Here is a 14,016-nt window from a genome sequence, read left to right as displayed (position 1 = left end):
CGATTCTTGGACTCTCTCTCCGACTGGTCCGACTTGACCGCTCTTTACCTCGAGAAAAGCAACCGCCTCTCTCACCCTGATGCTCATCCCTTTCCATCCCTATCCCTCTGGCTCGCTCCTTCGCCAGGCCATCTCGCTTATTCCCCACTCCGGATGTTGTTACCGCACAGGGACGCCGGCGGCTGGCATTGGACGCGGACCTGCGAGAAGCCTTGCGCTTGCCAAATTGCTCGGCTAACGAGTTGCCCGGCAGGAACGAAGGATCTATCGAAAGAGCTGCGTAAGATCTCACGCCAACGTGTCCTAATAATCGTTTCATTTTCCACCGGACCGGTGTACCGTTCGCCTCTTGCGATCCCATAATTAGCTGGTTAAATTACAGCTCCTCGTCGCGGCGTGTGTCAACGATGAAATCATTAAGGTTGGCTAGCGCGAGCATTCGAGCTTCCTATGTCTTTCACCGTGATGAAATTAATGTAGATTCGTTTTAAGAAACTCTCAAGGGGACAGAGTCCGGCATCGCGACCCCACGCTGTCCCAGCGTAATGTCAACCAACCCGTAGGAGTCGGTTCGAAGAGCTGGAGCAAGAGAGATACGTCAGGGGTCTTTGATCTGTATACCCTTCCTGCTAGTTCCTGGTACATGGCTAGGCCCGTTACTCTAGTCACTACCAACTACTGGTGTAAATAGTACTGTGGTCACGTGTTTGCTCAGATCCGGACGTAATTTACCATCGTTGCCGGTGCCTATAACCAGCATACGATAGATGGTGACTATCAATGAGACGACTGGAAATTCAAGTTTACGTTTGCAAATACATCAGTGACAAAAGAAATTATGCTGTATTATAATAATCGTATGGAAAATGAAACAAAAGGTGTCGAAATGTAAACTAGAATCCCTTTCAAAGCAACAAACGAAAAATATTGACGCAAATACTAGAGGGTACGACAAGGAACAGCTCCTATGTAAACATTTAGACTCCTAACCACCGCAGGAACCGTGTTCCTTCTGAAGTGCCATTAGCACCGAAATCCCGAACGCTCGTTCAAGTACACTTATAGATCTCGATTCTGCTCGAGTTGCTCGAGAGCTTTCCGAAAATCGCCTTCGAATCTCTTGGAGACGAAATCAAATAATTACCTAGCGACTCGGACCTCCTCGCGGGCCGCGCAAATTGACGCGAATCTTTGATATCGGAGAGAAAAAAATATTTTACTTGTCTTAAACTTTGTATATTTTATTTGAGAATATTATCATAAATAAGGTTGTTGATCCTTCGAGCTTTGCATCGGGAACAATGTATCGATCGATGAATCGCGTGACCATTGTTAATACGCTAAGTTGGTCGTGAGGCAGCTCTAACGAGGTAGTAAATAAGAGGAAATCGAGAAAACATAGGACAGTAATAAAAAGAAGATCGAGGTTATAAATAATGGTTATGATTATGCGAGGGAAGCAGACCTTGGTTAATTCTGTAGATCCTTCGCTTACAAATTGCCTGTCCAAAAGGCAAGCGAAGAGTTTAAAGCCGATCCTAGAGGCTTGCTGGTTCTGAAACAGCTTGGCATAAGAGATACTTGAAAAACTTTCTTAGTCATGCAAGAAGCACGACGCAAAAGTTTTGTGATAATTTTAGAAACACCTTTTAAAATACTTTTATCAAAGATAAATTAAACCATCCGAATCGTTCGAACCAGACAATTCCTTTTATTTTTCAAAGAACACAAAGTGCTATGATATCACGCGCAGATGCGGTTGTTAGTCAGAAACGATTTCTTGAAACGGCAAGATATAGTAATCAGTGATACGCAGCTGTCTAGTACAAAGAAGTGTCTTTCAAGGCGCCATGCTGATGAACGTCCAATCTTTCATCCATCGCACCGGAAGATACATATTTATGTCGAGGTAAAACGCGTGCTATGCTGCATCTGCAAAAAAGATTCACGGTAACAGATTACAATAAAAAGAAAAAAAAACATGATCACCTCCACTTTTTCAAATGATACACCGTTTAGTAAATAGAATCATTATCGACTCGACAATCGGAGCGATTTAAATTCTCTGACGAGAGTCATGAATGAAACAAACGAGTTCTTTACCACTATACATTACAGGGGTAAGCGAATCCCATTTTGCGTGATTGTCAACCGCATAAAACGAAACCACGTGGAACGGGATACTTCAAGTAAACCGAGGATTGAATCATTGACCTATATTTTTTTTTTCGACACTTTTTCATAAATACTATCTTTTTGGTACAATAAATATTAATTACAAGAAGAAAAGAAAAATACAAACACTGAATATTCGTAACGGAGTAGTTGAGGGACTCGGCTGGAAAAGGGACCTGGTTTGGCTGGCCTGTGTAAGAGATCGTTCGTGGAGAAGGGATCGTCGCGTCGTCGGCCGTGGAACGGAGCACAGAGAGGAAGGGATTGCGCGTGAAGGGAATCATGGGTCCGCAGAGGGACAAGGAAGGGGTCGGGTACAGTAGATAGAGAAACTGAACGACTGGGACAACGAGCAATAGAGACGAACGAGTGCGAGTGAAAGAGTAAACGGGAGTAGAGGGAGAAAGGTGCGCGCGAAGGAGGAGCGAAGGGGGAAGGGAGGCCTACTAGGCTCGCCTTCGTTGACTGCCGCGCAGCGCGCTAGTTTCGGTTTGCCGCTCCGACGTGACGGACGTTGTATTACACTGGTCGCCGTTTTCCACGTGCAGGCGACCATTTTCGATGTGTCGTTTATTTTCTTTGTTTTGATCGCGTGTGATTCGGTGCACAACGTACAGTGTGAATCTGGAGTGACAGTGAAAAGCCGGGAATCTCGTTCGGTTGTTTATCGTTCGCCGCGTATACCCTCGCGTGAGTTCAGTGTCACTGCACGTAACGAGCGTTTGTGAGACTCGGACGGTGTTCAGTCGAGTCTACGATATCTTTTTCAACTACCTTCATTTGGATTACCTGAATCGGAAGCACCGAACCGCGGGAATTGTGCAGGAAAAGGGGAACCGGATCGGAGCAGCTCGACATCACAAAAAAAGGTGCGTGCTCTTGTATTCGTTACTAGTGCTCTGAAACGAATCAGTCAGCGTATATCCATATATACATATCGTATTTAACAAACTTTCAGTGAAAAATGGTTTAAAAGTGATTGAAATCAAGTTTTACTCTAGTTTCTATGCTTTATCTGCACTCCGTTTTGACATTTTTGGCGTTTCATCGATCAAGCGTTCGATCGCGTGTATAGAACAAAATGGCGTCGACGATCCACCGTGTAATGCTTTATGGCGCGCGGCAAAAACCTGTCTTATTTCGAATACTTTGAAACGAAGTCATGGCTTCACTGAGACGTTACAAGTGTGCTTGTTCCTTTGATCTATATAATTTTAAAATTTCCTACGAACAAACAGAAACCGTCGAGAAATTCGTGGTAATGGTTTTGATGGTGATTTGAGTAGCGTCGTTGGCAAACTTCAGCGACCAATCAGAAGCGCTGTATCCCCTACACATGTATCCACGTCTGATTTATAAGTAACCCTTGTTTGAATTGGAGCAGAAGAACGCTCCTTACTGTTTCCCTATTTTTATTATGAAATTGATCGCGTCGCGTATATTACAACAACAAATGTCTCTCCGATTCTGTAAATGTTCAATTTACACTCTGAATTTTAGAGGAATAACCTGAACCGTTTGTTTAGCTTGACGAACCGTAACAACATGGTGTTTTTACTAGGAGTATCGTGAACGTTCTCGTCTCGTTGGTAGTGTCAATAAACTTTACATTCGTTTTGTCGCTTTGCATAGTCGGATATGTAAAACGAAATAGAAAAAAGGGTAGAATTTTACAAAAAAATTGGCAATAACAAGCTCGATCGTCAAAGTACGTAAATGGATGGTAGGGACAAGAATTTAACGTGGACGTTGCCGAAAGAATTTTAAACGAATTTCGAAGGATCTGCCGCGGATTAGATTCTCATTTTATGGTGCTTGTTGCTTTATCATCCAGAATGTTATTTTTCCATCGTGAAAGAAAGGTAGGGGGGAGGTAGTGATAGAAGCAAGGCGGGAAATGGGATAAAATGATAGATGGCGATACTTATTCGCATTAAATTAACGCGACGTGGACTTAACGAACATGTACCTTTCCTTGAACACTGAAATCCTTCGGGCCATTCTGTATTATGTTGGAACGAGTTTGTTAGTTTCGAAAACCAGTTCTCGAAATTTTTTTCCTCCACCGCGTAACCTCGCCAGGGAAGAAACATTGGAATTCGTCAGGCAAACTTTTCTCTTTTCAGTCCGAAACGACGCTTAAAGCGGATAGAGCGTAGTATTAAAGGAATGTCGTATTTCATTTACCCTTTAACGTGGAACGTACGCTCGTTTAACAGCCGCGAGTCGACCATTATTATTTTAGGTACACGCACAGATCGTATCGTCGGGTATTTGGATGAATTCGTACCGTGTTACGATGTCAAAAGGAAAATTATTTTCCTGTTACCTTGCGTGTTCCGAGCTTGTACGCGAACGCATTGATAGAAAATAATTGTAAAATATTATTCGGAAGGAAACACGCTCGTGTCGTGTACGTTGGTTACAAATGTTACAAGATAAATGTATTAGCAAGAGATAAATGGTTTCCACGAACGAACACGAGGTAGCAAAAAGTTTTGAAGTCATCTCTGTGTTACCCCTTTTTTTTCTTAATTTTGCCACGCGATGATACATAGACGAGATTAAGATGAACACTTAAATGCGTTTCACTTAATTATTTTCGATTAATATTCATTATGTTGTCAGCCAAAGTCCTTTGGATAATTAAAATTCTCTAAATATCCACTAATTTAATTTTATCGTAAAGTTTATTATTGAGTACCCTCGTGTTCGGAATTATAAGTTAATATGTTTTTAAAAAAATATAAATTATTTCAAATATGTATCTAGTGCCAAGGCTGAATATTTTACTTTGAATAATGTTGCAACAACTTCTCATATTTTCACGATAACATTGAACTAGAATGAAAATTTGCATATCTTATCGTCCTCCCGTGAGACATACATTGTACCAAAGCTATTAAACAAGAGAAATTCTTTTTTTATAATTTTTTCCACTTTTTTATTACCTCATATCTAGTACTATTATTGTATTTCTTTTTTTTTTTTTTTTTTTTTTTTTTTAATTATTAGCGATATTTTGTATATGTAGAGTTGATAACCGGTCGATTTGGTCGCGTGCAACGGAAGGGGGGCCTCGATGTAATTCGCCCCACCGATAAGATTGAACCCCGACGAAACGTTAGTATATTTCTGTTAGCTTCGACAAACTGTTAGCAGCCAGCCACGATACGCCGTTAAAGGCTGTGTACATGGTTTCCACGGGTGCTTTGACCCTTTGTCTTAGTCCGCATGTTAACGAGGCTTCGTTAATTACACCTCGTGAGATTACGACAGGGACAGGTGGCCGACGATTATCCATTATCCGTCCTAGAAACGTTGCTCGAACGGACACAACCGAGCATAGGAGATAACTGCTGATTAATACACTCCCATTCGTGACGACGGAATCGATCTTCGATTGACCTGCTCGTGAGAAGATTTACCTCTCCGAAGTCGACAGATCCCTCTAAAGGAATAAGCAAACGATAGGATTTTACCGGCGTGAAATTTTTCGGAGCACCTCTCGATTTCGAAACCTGTTCCGGGGCAAAATTCACCTCTCGAGAGGAGAGAGAAAGCGAGGATTGAATTTCAAGAGCAGAGGAAAGCATTAGACTCGTAAAATCGTTGGTACCTATGGGTGGGAGAGGATCGTAAACTCGGGTACGACAATAAATGCGTCGGTAAAAGGTTGTTCCGTGTATAAAAGCGACAACGATCGGTCACCTAATACAAGGGACCAGCTGCCGTGTCCTCCATTCACTTTCTTTCTTCTCTACGGAAAATTTTATGCCTCCTGACAAAGGCTAATTTCACCAGGAAGAAGAAAAGACTTGGTCTTATTCTTCATGTAGGATAACACCTTCTATATTATTCCCTGAAATATCAATAAACGGCTCATCGATACCGTGTTTTCCCCTTGTCCTTGTTTCTCTCGTCGCTTCCTTCTTCGCGCGCACACTCGTATACAGAAGTAGACGGGGAAGATGCTCCAATTCAATCAGCGTATTTCCCTTTGTCTGGAGCTCGCGTGATGCGGCACGGTTTTAAATCACGGTAGTACACGTTAACGCTTTAAACTGTCTGGTTCGCGTTTGAAACGCTTGTAGGAGCTCGGTGCAATCCGAAGTGAACTCGCCTCCGCTCGCATCGTAACCAGAGCATGAAAAAGGCAAGGAGCGTGCAACACGTGCAACCGCGGAAAAAAATGTTTTTCTGAAATACACGTTCGAAACGTGGAGAAATGTCTGACGTACGTGCACCGACCTGTTCTGACCCTGGCTACCGATTCTTTGAATTGTTCCGCCTTCGTTCAATGCAGTTTAATAAAGTTTCGGGTCCTATGGTTCAATGCTTCGATGGGTTCGATCTTGCAAGTGTGGTCACTTTAGAATGTACGACTTTGTTTTCCCTTTGTTTTTCTGAGAACATGGTAAATGGTAATTTTTCAATTACGATGATTAGTGTCACTGATCGGTAAGTTCAATTGTATAGCGATAGTTTAGCATTCAGCTGGCGGAATCCATCTTGTGGAATATTTTCTGATGGGTCGACGTCGAGATCCTTTTAAAGTCGTAGAAAACGGAATTTCTGAAAAGTTAAAAGCAGCCACGTTCTTCGAACATGTTGAAAACGTTAAAAATACGGCACTCGTCTGCCGCATACGAGAAGGAATAATAAATAATCTTAGCTCGGTACGGCTGACTGTAATCGAGAAAACTGCCGGAAATGAAACATTGCTCGGCGTACCTAGGGGTTTTAATGGTGCAGCGGAAAACGTGGAAATTCATGATGTGCAATATGACGATTATATGCATGGTTTCGCCGAGAGAAAGTCGCCACTTTACTATTCTCGTTAGCATTCATAAAGTATCTTGCATTAGCAAGAGATCTTTCTTGTCGCAATAAACCGTGCCCGCTTTGCCTTTTTATAAAGCTGAACCCCCGTAACGTTCGCCACCGTTATCCGTTAACGTATGTATTCCGCGAACGAGGAATTTATGATCTTCCGACGTTGCTTTACGCGAAATACCAGCTACGATAATCTTATTTATGTTTCCTGAATTTGTCCAGTTTCAGCGACGCTCTTTGTTAATCCTTTACATGTAACGTTCATTGCGTGGCCGCCAGATCTTGCCGGATGATTTATTTATTACTTATTTTCTGCCTCGCGGCTAAATTAACGTTATCGTATACTTTTATGCGTACGAGGTCGCATTAAAAATTTCAAGATCGCGATTCATTGCTGAACAATTTTTCTATCGAATATCGTCGACTCGAGCGAAACGCGAAATTGTTTCGTCGCTACGTCTTCTTAGCAAGAAATTCGTACAAATTGAAGGCAGGAGATGAAATACTTTGCGACAAACGTGCATTTCGCGAGCTCTTACGTATTATACGCTGCACGAAGCTATGCAGCGAGCTCTTAAAGGATATTATTACGTGCAAGATGGATTCCTCTATGAGGATGCACCTGGATTACTGTCATCATACTTGTTCGTTCATTCCTCTTGTACACGACACGAAACGGGTATTCTGTTTTTGATGATCAAAATATTATTACGAAAATATCATCGATTAAAATTTCGTGACATTTAATCAATGGGCGATAATGAAATATTATTCGTTACAGTATGCATGAACTTAAATGGGTATAATTGAAGGTGAATTCTGTTAATTGGTTCGTCATTTGTAATGAAATATCGAAGAGTAACCGAAAGGTACGTTCGACAAATTGAATAAATTTTTGAGCAAAATTATCTCGACCTCATTTTACAATTTTAATTGGAAACGTAAACGTTTTATGAACTACTTTTATTCGCAATTACGGTGATTATTAAAAACGAACGAATCGCTTAACGATGCGACATAATAGAATGTTTAATATCGTATCATAAAAAAGCACAAAGCTCCTTTATTTCATTGATATTCGTTCCATGAAATGTCTGAATGTTTCTTGAACCCACTTTTCCATCGTAATTTCGTTTCTTTTAATTAGACGTACCGATGGTAACAAAACGGGCAAATTCATTTGTTTTATGAATTAATTTCACCAGTTTATTCGTCACGTGAATCCCTGTATCTTGTAAAGAATAAGTTTAGATAAATGTTGAAGTACTTAAAGTAATCTGAGCTTTTCGCGGCTTTGCGATTATTAAGCAAAGTCCTCGAGCGCAAATGGGAATGCAGCCCTGAGCGGATTAATAACGTGGAAATTACGTGGACCTCTCTCCCTTTCCGTTTCGCTTTCCCCATTATGTATACATCTACTACTTATTCTGTTCCTCTACTTCCCTCTATGCTTCCTCGGAACACTTTCTCTTCTCCATTTTGTTCTTTCGTGTTTCCATTTTAAATTCGTTCGCAATAAAATAATATCGAGGTGAATCAATATTTTACACAAACAGTCTTGTTATTGGGTGATTGGAATACAGTTGTCGTAACGAGAAGAGGAAGCACCTTGTTTCTCTTATTTTATGTCAAAGGATCGGTGTCACGAGGAATATTTCAAATGTACCGTAAATACCAAAACTTTCGTGGCCATTCAACACGGTTCATTGTCATTCAAACGGTACGTAAGACAGGTCGAGTAGGAATCCGCGTTCTTTCTACGTCGCTAATTTTCATGGTCGGCTTGCGTGGAAGGGTCTTAGAAGTCGAAATCTTACTTTAAAATACACAGCTGTGTCGTGTGTTTAATTACTCGTATTATCTTATGAAAAGCGGCACAAACAAGACGCGCCAGTTGAATTTTTATGTTAGAAAGGTTAAAAAATTGTCGATTTTTGTGAATTTTTTACTTTTTTCTTATTCTATTAGAAATTGGATATCAGAATGTTGATGTTCATAATATATATCAAGGCGATGAACTCCGTCTATTATACACAAGTATCGTGCTGCGTTTGGAGAAAAAGAACCATCAAGAACTTGTCTTGTTCGACGTTCCTCCGTTCGATCGGACAGAAATCGATCAAATAGTAGGTTCCCTACTATTTGACCACCCTGGGGTGGCACGTTACGTTTCTCCAGCAACCATTAGCGATAGAAAAGGAGTGGCAGCCGAGTGCTTTACGATTCATTCGCCGTGTTGATCCGACGTAGACGGATTTACCGTCCACGCCAGCCCGTCCTCCTGAAGTCACCGTCGACAGTGTCGTTGACCGACACGCTAACAAGCCCACGCGTATTCTGCACGCATACCTAACCCTATGTAACCCACGTAACCCGGTTTCGAGCATCAAACGAATGAATGAACGAACGTACAAACGGTAGCGTTCAGATTTCTCAGGATCTTGGCAAGAAATCAGTGCGTTAATTTAGAAACAATAACCTCCCGGACGGAAGATGCTTTCCCATCCCTCCAGACCTTTGTTGCAAGCTTTCCACCGGTGGAAAACGCGGAGCTGGATTATAGTTCACAGCTGCGGCCACAGTGATAAGCCCCATCCCTCTATTTCGGTACACGATGTTTGAAAGTACTCGGGGGATGTCACTAATCCCTGCTACCTTCGGTCGTTTTTATTCCAAGCCAATCGTCTTACGTAAACGAACCGCATCGCGACGGTGTTTCTTTCACTTAACGCGCTTCGTGAACGCTTCTTCCTCTTGTCGTTCAGGATTTTTTGGTTCAAAGACGAGCACCAGGTACCTGGTAAGCTTTCACGAACGTTTACGATTCGTTTTACGAGCTTCGTTTTGTGAGTAAATCACGACCCGATGATGTGCTTTACTGATACTGTTAGGTATACAGGGTGTCAGGAGGTGGGTGTTTGAGTTTGAAGAACTCGTCGTGCAGGTAGTTTAACCCTTTCCCAGCGGAAGGGTGTGTATCAAAGGCGGTCAGAAACGTCTTACCCAAAATCTTAATTCTGCTTATCAGTGAAAATTCAACCACAATCTTGGCGCAAATTCTCCTAATCAAGTTAATCGTAATGTTCTTAAGAAATCGGCGAATCAACTTCAAGAGGGATTCATTTTATCAGATTCTTTGAAGCACTCCTCGTTGCATCCGCTTTTGTTCGTCGAGAGAAATCGCGAATTTTATCGCGGGTTATAAAGCGTCGACATAAAGTCGGAGGATACGAGTGTAGAGACAAGAGAGAATGAAAGGTCGTGGCTACCTTATTCCAGCACCAGGTAACGCCCGACGCCGGATACGCGTACATACACGCAGACCAGGCGCCGTCATACCTGTCTCGGCATTGTTCCCCAGTAGTCGAGTTACGTGTTTCGCGAAGAAGTTTGGCGGTGTTATTTCTGGAATACACGCGATTCAGGTCCTGATCAGGGAAAGACTCGCGATACCGCTTCGCGTGTTCTAGCTGAAGCTTGCACGCACGATCCGGGCACCTCGTGGAATCTCATTCTCTCTGTCGGGCGTGACGAAACTTCGACATGACCTACCTTCGCGTAATTATGCGATCGCAAAATTAAGCGGAAATTCTGCGAAGTAAAGCGATATCAAAGTTTGCTCTTTGAAGTTATCGTTAACATTCAATGCCACGGCTCGTGCTGTTAAATGATCTCTGAGATTTGGATTTTCAATACCTTGGGAAAAATTAAAGGGGGTTGTAAGTCGAGGTGTCCGTTGTCAAAACTTTCGAGCTCTTTCAAGGGAGACACTTGTTTAAAATATCTCGCACGAACTAAACATTTTTCGCCCATGTTAATTCGTGCAGAAATGAGCACACGTTTGCATTAAAAAAAATGGGGCAAACGTAAAAAGCACACGCATCGTTGCATTTGCGAAAAAATACGATTCTGAAAATGTGGTTCTCTTTAAATTATTCACCTTTCTTGCTAACATTTTTTGCTTCTAATAACTCGTTCCAATTGCATGGGTCAACCCGTATTATACCTTCAAGAGCATAATCGCTGAATCATGTTTTATTACGCGCGTTTCTTGAAGCGTTATCATGGCATTGCGCTGTCAATAAGGATTCACTGAAACGACAGACGGTGTTCTTTGATAGCCACGTTCGTGATTGTATTTCGCAAGCCACGAACCGACATTTTTCTTTTTAATTTTCTTTTAGATTTACCAAAGATAACGAGTACTCGGTTTTTCCCCCTCTCCCCTTTTTTATCTTCTTCGTACCTTTCATTATCTCTTTCACTTTTTACTGTTCCCGTTTTTCTTAGCAACGTTACTCGTTTGATCTTCGCCTTTTCTTATCCGCCATCGCGATTTCTCCACTCCAAAGTCCATCAATATCATCGCAAGATGTTGTCCCTTTTCCTCCCCTTCATCGTTCCCTGTCCCATTACCGCCTCAGCTTCTGAAACAATTTCTTTGATAATCTTTACACGGATCCTTCGATCTTCCGTTCGACGGATGCTACGATGGCACTGGTAATTGGTTCAAGAGGAAAGGAGTATTCACGATCGGCTTCCAGCACCAATTATTCATGTTCGTGCTACCGTACGATCGACATGATTAATGATAACGTACATTCCTGCATGAGCCTTCGATTTCACGTTGGTCCTCGTCACTGAACCATTTTCATGTCCAATATGGCACGAACCAATTTCGTTTTTTGTATGACTGCAAATGGAAGATTAAATTCTCATCCATATCACTCCATCGATTCGAACAGTCGAGTTTTCCACGAACATCCTAATTCCTTGAGTTAGTATTGAAAAAATGGCACTCGGTTTCAACCCTATAGCTTCCCCGTGAAATGTAATTTATGAAGGAAGCGAGAAGGTTTCCTCTAATATGCACATTCATCGATAAAATGGCGTCCTCTCGAGCAGCGGGTGCTGTTTGGTCGTGACGACGACAACGCGGAATCTGACTATAGCTGACCGTTCGCTTATTCCGACTGCAATCTAGCGTCATTACCGACATCACAGAGAGCTCGTTAGTCTCATTTATATTCACGTTGCTCGAGTACAACTTATGTTGCGAAGAAGACGAGGAAGTTGGCCGGTCTGGTCCATCCTGCGCTATCGTTGTTTCGCCGAGTGACTCTCTTCTCTTGTTGCTCTAGAGCTGACAAAGTGCTCCCCGGTTCCGGGCTTCCGTATGTTCTTCACGTTCCGTATAAACTTTCTAGCCGGGTGGTAATGCTCCTTTTAACGAAACAACCTCGTTGCCGTGGCCGTTGTCGTCTCCTGCTGCCCGTTGAGATTGTTTCCCTGAAACGTCTTAATTGTACGAGGGCCGCTTCATTCCCTCGAATACCACTTGCGACATCTTCAAAGTCGATTTGACACGCGACCAACGATCGAAACAGACAAATTCGAAACACCGATACAGCTGAAATTCGGAACGTTGATTCTAATTAAACTTTCCAACCTCTCGTCGTTGAGATTTGAAAGATATTTCAAATCGATATCTCCGGGTTCCAATATCGTTGATTTTTCCACTTATCCGCGATGTCATTGAAAGTCTTCTCGAGCGTTTGTCCGTGAACTCTTTCAAGAGATTTCAAATCGATATTTCCATTCGGTGATTTTCTGATTTCCAATATCGTTGATTTTTCCACTTATTCGTCGAGTCATTCGATATCTTGCGGAGCGTTCGTCGGTGAATTTAAAAAGAGGTCTCGCATCGATATTTTCTCGCCATATGCGGAACGTGGCTAGCGATGTAAAGCGATAACGAAGCTTGCCGCCACATATACACGCATGTCGATTAATTCCACATTCCACGGTGTACGCGTAGCAATCGTTGCTGGCCTCTTCGTTCCCGTTCACTCGGATTTCCCCGGAGTCTGATGCGACTGTAATTGGTAGAACGTGCCTGGATACCGATTTCAGCGAATACTTCGAACCCGTGCGCAAACATCACGATATTATTGGTAAGCCTACGAAATTTTCAAATTGTTCTCCCTCGAATTATTCGGTTCGGTTAACGTTTCGTTTGTTTGCCACTGTTTAAACTTGTTTACGAGCCGAGTACTTGAACCCGTTGGTATCAACGTGCACGTGATCGAAATTCGTTCGAGACGAGTGTAGATGTACGCAGGGTTGAAGCACTATATCCGGTGCACGTTTCCTTCTTTTATGCGTAAATAAAATCGCCGGGAAAGAAATAAAGCCGACATAAAATATGATGGTGCCCAAAAGTTTCCGGGCAATAAGCATTTGGATTTATATTTTTGAAGGGAAGCTTATAAAAGCGTGATCGCGAAATAGGAGCTAATAAAATTTATTTGAAATTGCGCTATATTTTAGAAACAATATCAAGAAAAACTTGATTAATAAGAGATCTTGAATCTTCCGGTATTGGCGATACGATTTAACATAACGAAGCTCTCGTTTGTTCGTGTCTTGCTAAGATTTCACATTATTACCATCGTAAGTCACTCGAGCCAGGAATACCCTCGTATATACCGAACAAGTTACGGAAGCTCGAAACTTACGAGTCCAAAACGGAGGGTGGCTCTCTCCTACGTTCCTTTATTGTCTGCCGAATGTGCTGGACCTTGCAGAGCCAGTGTTTATCGGTGTGCACCCTTCTCGGAACGACGTATCTTGTTAAGGGAGGCAAACCCTCGGGGATGATGATTCACTCGTGCATCTCGGCCCCTCGAAAAATGGGGCGTTCGGTGGTGGCAACATCCGCGAGTATGCAACAGGGTAGCTCACCCTTCGATACAGAACAAAACGAAAGGAAATTGCTATTGCCACGAAACCTTCTCCCTTCGGTACCCTTCGTTTGACTCGTTTCGTTGGCCTCTCCCTTTTTCGTTCCGTGCCTGCTTTCCATGAAGATATTACACAGGCTTGGTAATGCTATTCGATCGATCGAATTGTTGGATTAGAATCGAAATTTCGTTTGCTATCTCGAGGGGTTTCTGTAATTTTCGAGGTTTTCTCCCTTGTAACTTTATTTTCATGTCATATGCA

General features: G+C 42.4%; 1 protein-coding gene across 7 annotated transcripts in view; it reads left to right on the top strand.

Moving 5' to 3' along the window:
- Positions 1-2,678: 2,678 nt before the first annotated feature.
- The window catches only part of LOC114883227 (fat-like cadherin-related tumor suppressor homolog), a 291,047-nt gene continuing 279,709 nt past the window's right edge, over positions 2,679-14,016 (top strand). For all 7 annotated transcript variants that reach the window (XM_029176014.2, XM_029200842.2, XM_029200833.2 and 4 more), the window contains exon 1: positions 2,679-3,044. The gene's annotated coding sequence lies outside the window, so the exon portion shown is untranslated. The remainder of the gene's footprint in view (positions 3,045-14,016) is intronic.

The sequence above is a fragment of the Osmia bicornis genome, chromosome 4 (assembly GCF_907164935.1).
Source record: "Osmia bicornis bicornis chromosome 4, iOsmBic2.1, whole genome shotgun sequence".
NCBI classification, from domain to species: domain Eukaryota; kingdom Metazoa; phylum Arthropoda; class Insecta; order Hymenoptera; family Megachilidae; genus Osmia; species Osmia bicornis.
This window is presented reverse-complemented; position numbering and strand designations above follow the sequence as displayed.